Here is an 11,026-nt window from a genome sequence, read left to right as displayed (position 1 = left end):
CCTTCACCCTGAAACCCACAGCATCCTTTTTCAGCAGGAAGTAGCTAAGAGAATGTGCCATCCTCTTTTCCTTATGAATCAGGGTGAGGTCTCTCTCAGGGAGGAGTGATGGGGAATGGCAAGGGACACATTGACAGGGGAGATTAATCGGAACTGGCTTTAACAAGCGCTGTGGCAACTGGACAATTGAAGCAGACATGGTGGGGAGGGGAGAGCGAGCTGGGGAGGATGGTGGAGGGGGCAGTGCAATGGTGGATGAATGGAAACCCAAAATCTCTGTGAATGTTCATTAAGACTAATAAAATTTAATAAAAAAAAAAAAAGAACATGGGAACAGTCCAGAAGTCCAACCACAACAGAATGGATTGAGAGATTATGGTACATTCACATGATGGAATACTATGCAGCACATGGGAGAAATGATTTTGTAAATTACTACCTAACTTGGGAGGGACTGTAGAACATTATGACGAGTGAAATAACTCAGTCTCATAAGGACAAATATTGTATAAGGCCATTATTGTAGAATTAGTATAAGGATACAAGGCAGGGAAGGATAGAAGCACAGTGGTGAAGAGATAGGGAGGAGTAATCATAGGGTTCCAAAAATTGATGTGTGGAGGGAGGGGTGATGAAGAAAATGGGAGAGATCCAGTGTGAAAAACAATGTTTACGAACTTTGTAAATAAATCAGTATAAATAATTTATTTTAAAACTCAAATTTGATTGGCTTAAGGTAGACCCTATAATGAAAAAGTCTCATTAACATAACAAAAATCTAATTCCTAAATGGGATTATATGGGAAGCCAATACTAAATATTTGTAATAAACTGAATGCTATTTCAGGATGTCAGTGAGGCATGGTTCAAGCTAGAGTTCACCCTGAGGCATCAAGGCAATCCTTAAGGGTTTACCAGATTCTTGCATGTGCTAACACCTCCCTCTGAGTCAAGGAGAAGGTTTTCAACAGAAAGAGCTTGGCTTCATTTGCATTTCTCTTTGTGATTTACTTCCTGATAATTTTCAATAAAGATACAGGGCAGCTGGAATAGGAGTCTTCAGTTAGAACTGCTGGCCCCCTGTTTTATGTTCTCTGATCTATCTCATTCCTGGCTGTCTGTTTCATTATTAATAATTATAAAAATACTTTACCCTCGGTCTGCAACAGGATTAAAAATCAAAAACATGCCTAGGTTATGTACTATATAACCCATTTATCTCCCATAAAACAGAATAAAATTGACCCATAGGGCTATAATCTTTATGGAAGCAGATTGACACCATTTATTCATGAAAGTCTTCTGGGCTTGTAATTCATTGGTTAGCAGTTTAGCATTTTAACCACCAAGAGCGCTTTATCCATGTATCTTATATGACCCATAATGGCTCTATGAACACTGATCTGAACGTTGTCTTTCTCTGGGCCGTTCTCAAAATCACTCACTTACTTGAGCCTGTTGCTGCAATCACCATGTCAATACATCTCGTTGAGAGTCTTCCTTTCTTTCATTGACCCTTCAGCTTTCTATGAATGATGCCTATCTCCAAGGAATAGCCTCTTCTAGCAATATACCCAAAGTGTGTGAGAGAAGCACTTTGGCTTCACTTTTTCCAAGATGTTATCTTTCTATTCTTTTGTCATTCCGTGGGATATTCACTACTCTTCACCAATACCACAACTCCAAGCCATCAATTCTTTTGTCATCCTGATTCATTGTCCATCTCTGAGATGAATAGCAAGTGACTGAAAAGACCATGCTAAATCAGGGGCACCTTAGTCCTCAAACTGGCATCATTACTCCATGATCATTTGAAGAACTTCTTGACTGAAGATTTCCCAGTGCAATATGTCACCTGGTCTCCTGACCACTGATATCAAGGGTCTTGATTGTTGACCCAAGTAAGAGGAAGCAAATTTTAAAATATATTTTTGGAGGCATAGATGAATCTATAACAAGGAATGAAGCTGGAGGGTTGAAAATTATTTTTATTAAAAAGTGACATATGCATCCACTAAACCTCCTTAAATCACATTTCTAGTCCTGTCAATCCTGACTTTCCAAATTGAAATTTCTAGATTAAGAGTCAAATTCATTTGTATCTAAATAGACTCCCTAGAAACTTACTTGATTCCATCTGCTAACAAAAGACCTACCTGCTGTTGTGTTAGGGAGCTTTGGTAGCAAAGAGGAAAGGAGCTATGCTGCCAACCAAAAGGTAAGTTTGTCAAATCTATCAGCTACTCCATGAGAAACAGATGGACAACTACCTCCTGTGGAATTTACAGCCTCTGAAACCCACTAGAGGGTCAGCTATAAATCAGTTTCAATTTGAGGACTCATAACAACAATATCAAGAATGTCACATTATTTTGGTTAAGACAAAGCATCACAAAGTCAAGGTCCCTGCAAAAACAACAGATACATTCTCTAGTGTGGAAAAAAAAATACTCTGTCATACAGGCATACTTATGTACATCATTTCTTTTTCAGTCTCAAACATGTCCTATCTTGGACATTTAGTCATATGTCCAGTCCTTCTGCTCATCAGGAAGCCTCACTGGCATTTTGGTATGGAGGCACTGCCCCTGGACTCCCTAGGAAAGTCAGACAGTTAATACACTCTGCTGCTCACCAAAAGCCTGTAGACTGGAGTCTAACCAGGTCAGTTCTACTTTAATATTCATGGGGTCTCCATGAGTCAGAATGGAACTCAAAAGCAATTGAGCGAGGAGCAAAGCAGGTGAGCAGAGGGAAGGCATGTACCTACAGACAATATCAAGTGCTGGATGTGCAGGAAGGCAGCAGAATGGCACCTGGTGAGCAATGGCAATGAGAGAGGTCCTGAGAAGCAAACAGGTGATGTCAAGATAAACTTTGCTTCTTGACAGTTCCACTGGATGCTGCTTCAGCCTGCGATAATCAGTTCATAGCATTTGCCTTACATCAGGGAGAAGGTGATTAAAGTTAGACTTGTCTAGAGGAAAGTTAATGCATTTTAGACATTTATATTCAATACATAACCTTTGTTTATTCTAGGGAAGGAGATAAAAGCTTCACTTTCAATATTTTAATCTTTTTGGTCTAATAATTTTCCAGCTTTCAACAATTTTAATGTTTTTGGCTTAATAACTTTCAGTGACTGAAGCAGTATACAGTAAAACAGCTGAGGAAATCTTTTGCAGAGACCTGTGACAGGCAACCTCTACATAAAATGCTACCTAGACTCTCTCAGTCCCTCTGGGAAAGTCCGTGAATCCCCATTATACTTACCTCAAGATTCCTGACTTGACAAGCTTACTGTTAGCATCTGCTAAGGAGGGTTGGTTTATAAAGAAAAACTGCTTTACAGATTGATCTTTCTCTTGATCCTAGAAAAGATTCTTCTCCTTGCTGCCACCTCTTGCCTTGACTATTGACAGAAAATGCAAAGCCCTATCACCATGAAAAATGTGCTGTGAGTTTCAAACCTATATTCCTCTCTCCACTCCTGTCACCATATTAATTTAGATCAATAGTGACCCTATAAGACAGACTAGAATTACCCCATAGACTTTTCAAGGTTATAATCTATGGAATCATGTGATCATCTTTTTTTCCTGTAGAGTAACTGCTGAGTTCAAACTGCTGAACTCTTGGATACAATTTGAGTGTTTTTTCATTGTTAAATATTACACAACTTGGAGGAGCCATGAGGATATTATGCTAAGTGAAATATCTCAGTCACAAAAGGATAAATACTGCATAGCACCACTGTTTTAAAATAGGAAAGACATGGAGGGGATTAGAGAGGGAATGAGGTAGAGGTAGATAATGAGCACTGCATTGTAGCAGATGAGGGGAAGAACTGTTTGAAAGGCATATGTGATTATATATTACATGTATGAGGACAGTTTGGAACAAAGGGGTCATTGTGGGGAGGTAGAGGAGGGGGAGGGAAAGGGGGCGAAAATAAGTAATAATGAATACATTTTTAAAAATAAAAAAAATGAAAAACTTCTATTTGGATGTGGCCACTCTGCTGTACCTGAGGCATCAGGGAAAAGAGGAAGTGGCTATTTCTACACTCAGTGTTCAACCATGAGCACTGAGAATAGTTTCTAGCCTGACAATCCTGGTGAAAAAGAAAAAAAAAAACCAACAAAATTCTATTTGAGATAGCAATTAAGCTGATCTTCAAAATCATAAAAAAATTGAGTGCTTTACCCACTGCACTGCAAAATACCTTTAACATCTGCTATCAACAAACCTAGCCCACTGCTAGTAAGTCAATTGCAAGTCATAGAGATCCCATAAGACAGAGTAGAACTATCTGTGCTGTTGTGACTCTGTGCCACTGAGTCAGAACGTGCTCATAGCTAACCATCCAGTGGGTTCTCTCACATGGGATGGATTTGCTCACCTTTCTCCAGCAGAGCAGGTGGATAATTCAAACCACATGCTTTTGAGTTGGCAGCACAACTCCTACCAGAACTATCCATAGAACTTCGAATATGGCAATCTTTACGGAAACAGACTCCATCTTACTCCCATGCAGTAGCTAGTGGATTGGGACCACTGCCCTTTTGGTTAGCAGTTGAATTCTTTAATGACTGTATCACCACAGATCCTAAGATCTGCTTTGTTGTTGTTATGTGCCAAGGAGTCTGAACAAACTCATAGCTTGACCCTGCAACAGGTTTTCAGGGGCAGTAAATCACACCTGAGGAGATTGTTTATCTTCCTTCCACAGAGCAGCTGGTGGTTTCAAACTGTGTGCCTTTGGATTAACAGTGCAACTCTTTACCCCTCAGCTACCAGACCTCCCTCTCATTGTTGATTGCCTTCAAGTAGACCATGACTCATAGTGACCCTATGAACAAAAGACCTGAAGCCTTTCTATTACTATTGACATTTCTCCGAGTTCATAGAGTTTGCAGAGGCATGTTGTTTAGGAAGTGAATGCCACTCCTGCTTCCAAACCTGTCTTAAACTAGGAGCTCCACCACTGTCCACCATGGGTAACCATGATGGCATTGATATCCCAATATCACAAGGTTCAGCATCACAGCAACCCCAAGTTACCTCAGTACAGCATATGGACAGAAGAATGCTGTACCACTAGAGAGACTCAATTAACCTTTTTGTTCTATTATCTACTGCAAATCTGAAAGCAAAGCATTCACCATCCATGAGCCATGCGTCCCTCACACTGACCATACACCAATAAAAACCAAAACCCAGGCCAACTGCTAGCTAGTTGATTTCAACTCGACTGGCCCATAGGCTTGCTCAGGCTCTAAATTCTTAAGGAAGCGGACTGCTACACTTTCTTCTAAAGAAGAGTCACTGGTGGGTTCAAATTGCCCTTTTGTTTGGTGACTGAGCACTTTTACCACTGTGACGCCTGGGTTTATTTATGTACCTTGCAGTGGGGAGAAAAGGAGAAGAGTCTTCATGAGCTGCACATACTTTAATCAAACCTGTGTTCACTCAGCAGCTTTTTTGAATCCCCTCAATTTTTCTGTCTCTGGCTGAGTTTTTCCTCAGAAGTGTTTTTCAAGTGACAGCTTGTGTTTATTCTCCTCTCCTTTTGGAAAACTTTGGAAAAGGGGGGAAAAATCAACAAAGTATAGCTATGCACATGGAAAACCATATGCTTAAAAAAAACACACACAAAACAGCCCTGCATACATGCTGAGTTTAAGATGTAAAGGAAGAGAAGCAAAAATAACCACCTGCCAATTTTCCAATCCACCTACATTAGAAAACTCAAAAAGCTTCCATTTATATGCAAAAAAATACAGTGATGCCCTCAATTTCACAGATTGTTGAAGCTGAAAGAGAGCATTTAGGGTGGCAAATTCAAATTCCTATAGGGTCTAGACAGGTAATATAAAATGAGTGAAGCAGGCCCAGGTAGGATTGTACAGAATTGGGTAGGTAAATTCTGCCCAAAGAGCATTCTTTAGGAAATTGTTGTTATATGGAAACATAAAGCAAGCCAAGACCTATGTAAATTCTCCTGACTTTAGAAGAATTCTATAAAGGCATTAAAAAAAAACACTTTGTAGGACAAGAAAATTACATTTAGTCCATGCCTTTGATTTGAAACTCTTTTTTTAGACTAGTTCTTCAATTATTTATTGTACATGAAATTGAGGACAAATTTTCTTAAAGGTAAGATGATGAGTAGTGCTGGAGGATTATTTTTTTTAGTTATCATTCCTATAATCTTTTCAATTCTAGTTCTGTACAACATGCTGTAACTTATGGCCTCATCTATAGGAATTCAAAGGATCAATTTGGTTGTATCCTGGTAATTTTTTATGTCCTCTCAATATCCCTTCTGTGCCCTCTTTATCCCGCTCTGTGTCAGGAGGCTGACCTATAGGGGACTAGGTGAAAAGTTTTGTTGCTTTCTGGTTCTTAATTGAGTTTAGTCAATGGGAGAGGTCTCAACAGGAAACCAAAGTGAAGGTGTTTCCTTAAGGAAGAGAGTCGAATAAATACTTCTTTTATTTCTCTATCTTCTCACTAAAGACCAAAGTTTTTGTCAGGCACCCTTACTCCCTAGAGTTTCAGTGGGTTAGATTAAGAGTGGATAAAGGCCTCTCAGTGTTGTTAGGTATGACAGCATTCTTTTCTGATAACCCAGCCAAACTTTGTAATTAATCCCTTTATTAAAGTATCTTCAGCACATGGTCAAAGTAGGGTCACTAATCATTTAATTTGCCTGACAATCTCTTTGTTTTACTAATGAAAGCCTGTTTGCTATGAAATTCCTCAACTTGGGCAAATAGTGACAGTTTATCAACCTATGTACTCAACTCATTGCTGTCTAGTCAGAACCAACTCACAGTTAATCCTCCAGCGGGTTTTCAGAGGCTGTACGTTGCTCGAGAGAAGATTGCTCATCCTTCTCCCAGGGAGCAGCTGGATTCAAACTGCATTTGACTCTGATTTTGGGTTATCAGTGCAACTCCCTCTGGACTACTCCACCAGAGCTCCCTGACCAGTATCCTAGTTCTGGTTGTATTATTTTGTGTGAGAGAGTGTTTGCAGACTTGTTCGTTCTTTTATCATATTATGCTTTCTATCTCTTTAATAATTTCAAATATTCTTTATATTTTCTCCAAAAGATGGTTCTATTATTTGCAATCTTTGCAAGTGCTAATTATTCTTTTGTTATACCTTCTAACTCTCTCTCTCTTTTATGGTTAATTTCCTTGTCTTACATAGTTCCTCTCCTTCCCATGAATCCTTTGCACCCTAGGCTGTGAAAATGTGTCTTTCTACAAAAATTTGACCGTTATTTCTTTTGTACCATAGATACTCAATAGAATTAGCAATCTATGTCAATTCATCAGCATATATTTGGGTGCCTCACTTACATGTGGAACAGGTCTGGAGTTTAGGTTTCTTAAACATGACTTTTGTTTTGCTTTGTTAAATCATGGCCCTAGACTAATTGCTAAAAATGAAGCGGACTTGTAGTACTTACTAAAGGAGACCAAAACTATAACTTCAGAATAAGAAAACAAAAATCTTATGACCTAGAGTAATAAACAACACCATGATAAATGGAGAAAAGACTGAAGTCATTAAGCAATTCACTTGTATCTATAACCAATACAAATGGAGAAATAAAAAACCATATTGAATTGGGCAAGTGCTGTCAAGGACCTCTTTAAGGCACTTAAGAACAAAAATGTGAGTTTAAAGGTTCATTTACTTGGCCTAAACCATGGTATTTTCAATTGCTTTATATGACCTGCAAGTTGAACAATGAATAAGGATGATCAAAGAACAATTGATGCCTTTGAATTGTGGTGTTGGGGAAGAATATGTGATGGTCTGTAAAAGAGCAAGCACATCTGTCTTTGAAAAAATACAATGAGAATGCTCTTTGGGAACAAGGATGGTGAGCCTTGTTATCTACTCTGGGCACATTATCAGGCAGGGTCAGTACTTAGAAAGGGACATTATACTCAGAAAAGTATAAGGCCAATACAATAGAGGAAGATACCTCTGCAAGATGGATCTACATAGTGAACTCAATGGGCTTAAGTACAGCAGAGATAGTGAAGGTGTCACAAAATCACTCTGCTTCTTTCTGCTGTAGGTATAGAGTCTCTGTGATTTCAAGTTGAATAGCACTTTGCATACAATGGCTCAAAACAGGTGGCAAGCTTGCTTCTCTTCTGGATTGGAAAGAACTTTTCAAGGCTAACAATATATGTTGAAGCTCAATGTTTGTATTCTCATCTAATAAGCGTTAGAGGCATCTCCCATTCCCCAGCTGCTGTTACACTCCCATCCTTCAGCCTTTAGCAGACCTGACAATTTTGCTGAAATATCAGCTTTCTGTTATTATCCTGGCTTTGGCTTTATGAGCTCACACCTAGGGATTTTCCTTTCTTTCATGTTACAGTGTGTGCACATATCTCTGTGTAAGATTGTGTTTCTCCTCCCTCCATCTAGTTCCCTCCATACCCACATTGCCAGAATCAAAGGTTACTTTGAAAACCTACAAGTTTATACCCACCATAAACTTGAGATTAATTGTATGGTTCTGATGTTGTTATTTCATCATATATACAGAATTTACTGACAAATTGAGGTAAAATATGACCAGCCTGACGGAGCTTGTACTTGGTGCCTAACTGAATGAGTCACTTCTGATGTTAATCTGTTCTCATTTAAGGTGACTGGCACTGGGAGACAAGCTGGAAATGAAATATTCATTGCCCATTCAATATTGCCTAATTTATATGTTCAAACGTTAAAAAAAGAGAAGCTTTTGCTGTCTTGTTTATGAGTAATTATAAATTAATATGCAGCCCCGCACCCATTCCAAGTGAGAAGAGACTCACACAGATCTGCCAACTGCTCAGCAACATGGCCTGTTTTCAAATGCAGATGTCACCCATCCTGTTTCCCAGAGCTGGAGATCCAAAAGAAGAAACTTACTAAGAGAAATGTCTTTGGATAAAATTATAGTTTCAGAATATGTTGTTGTTGTTGTTACGTGCCGTCCAGTCGTTTGGGACTCATAACGACCCTATGCACAACATCCCTAAACCCTGCTCTATCCTGCACCAACCGCACTGCCTCCGACACCTAAAATAATCAAGGTTAAAAGAAACATTAAGGATTGTCTTCTAACTTAATAGACGAGGAAAATGGAACTTAACCTGCATTTATTAATCTAGGTTTAGTCACTTCTTAAAACTTTTTAGACATACTGAATTTGGTCCTTCAGTTATTTCCACAGGATGTGTTTTACTGGATTATATTAAACTCAAACAGTTGTGTTGAACAGATCCTCAAATGTTTTAATACTCAACTGAACTAGCAGGCAGGATTTCAGAGCTACATCCATCAGAATGACTTACACTCAAAACAGCAGAGTTTTGCTTTTTCTTCATTTGCTTAATACATTGGACCCTAAGGGTTCGTGGGCCTCATTTAGAATGGAAATACCTGGAGCTTGGACACTTTTCAAATGTTGAAGTTTCAGACATTTCTTTAAGTACATAGGCTTTCAGCAGATACCCCCAGACCCGGTAACATGGGCACTTCCACCTTTCCCACGCCTGCAGCTTCCATAAAGGCATTCAGTGGAGAGGACTAGGGACTTGGGCAGTGGGACTACTTCCTGAATTTAATCTCTTCAATCAAGGACCCTGTGGGAAATTGTATCATTGAAATAAGGCTCTGAGGGTGTGAAACATAGAACACAGTCTTATGGTAACAGTCTTTTGTTGTTGTTGTTGTTGTTGTTATGTGCCTTCAAGTCACTTGTGACTCATAGCAGGTCAGCAAAGGAGAAGACCCTCAATGAGGTGGATTGACACAGTGACTGCTGCAATGGGCTCTTGTGCATCAGGAAGTGCGAGGATGGTGCAGGGTAGGATGAGGTTCTTATCTCTTGTTCATAGGGTCACTGTAAATTGTGCTGGACAGCACCTAACAACAACTACAATAACAAAAAAACTTCAGTGGAGGGTTAACTCTGAGTAGGTTTACACTTATCAGCAGTGAGTGTGTGATGTGGAAGGAAAGGAACAAAATAAGCTTTGGAAACATGTGGAGAGCTGTTTACCTGTTACAAATGTGTAAACATGGTATGAACAAATTTCCAAAATACGTATTTCTGAGAAAGATTAAAAAGTAAACTGTGGTCCCAGTCCTACACATCCCATCTATTGTGCTGTACCAGCTTACTTCCATGGCATTAGAAACTGTTTTTCACACACCAAAAAAAATCATTGCTCATCTTGTGCCATTTTCATAACCATTGTTGTGGTCCCTGTGCATTTTCAGTACCTTCCTACTAAGAGACTCATCTGCAGGACACTATCAGATAGTAGTCTTTTGTGTCTATGGTGATTGCATGTCTTGCACTCATGACTTGCATACATATTAGACGATGCATAACTTGCATCTAATTTTCCAAAGCAGATCACCAGGCCTACCTTCTCAGTCTCTCTCAGTCTGTAAGTTCCATTGGAACTTGGTCTTTCTTGGGTGACCCTGCTGGTGTGTGCCAGCCTCGCTGTCTCAGACAAACACATTCCCACCAGTCCACTCACAGAATCGATCCATCTCATCGAGGACTTCCTCTCCTGCTCAGTTCCTCCACTCTGCCAAACATGATGTCCCTCTCCAAGGACCAGTCCCTCCTTGCAACATGTCCAAGGTATGTCAGACAAAGCTTCAGAATCGTTGACTCTAAGGGGCATTCTGGCTTCACCCTCTCCAGGACAAACCTGTTTTGTTTTCTTAGCAGTCCATGATCTACTCAACATTCTTCTAGACCACCACAGCTCAAAGGCATCAATTCTCTTTCTGTCATCCCTATTCACTGTCCACCTCTCTGACTCATAGCAGGTAATTGTGAAGACTATAGCCTAGATTAGGCGCACCTTAATCTCCAGCCTGACGTCGCTGCTCTTCAGTACTCTTGAGAGGTCCCTCACAGCTGACTTTCCCAATGCAATTTGTCTCCTGATATCCTGGCTGCTGTTACCAAGAGTGTTGA

This window comes from Elephantulus edwardii, unplaced genomic scaffold, assembly GCF_000299155.1.
Source record: "Elephantulus edwardii isolate Elephantulus edwardi_28Jun2011 unplaced genomic scaffold, EleEdw1.0 scaffold00197, whole genome shotgun sequence".
NCBI classification, from domain to species: domain Eukaryota; kingdom Metazoa; phylum Chordata; class Mammalia; order Macroscelidea; family Macroscelididae; genus Elephantulus; species Elephantulus edwardii.
This window is presented reverse-complemented; position numbering follows the sequence as displayed.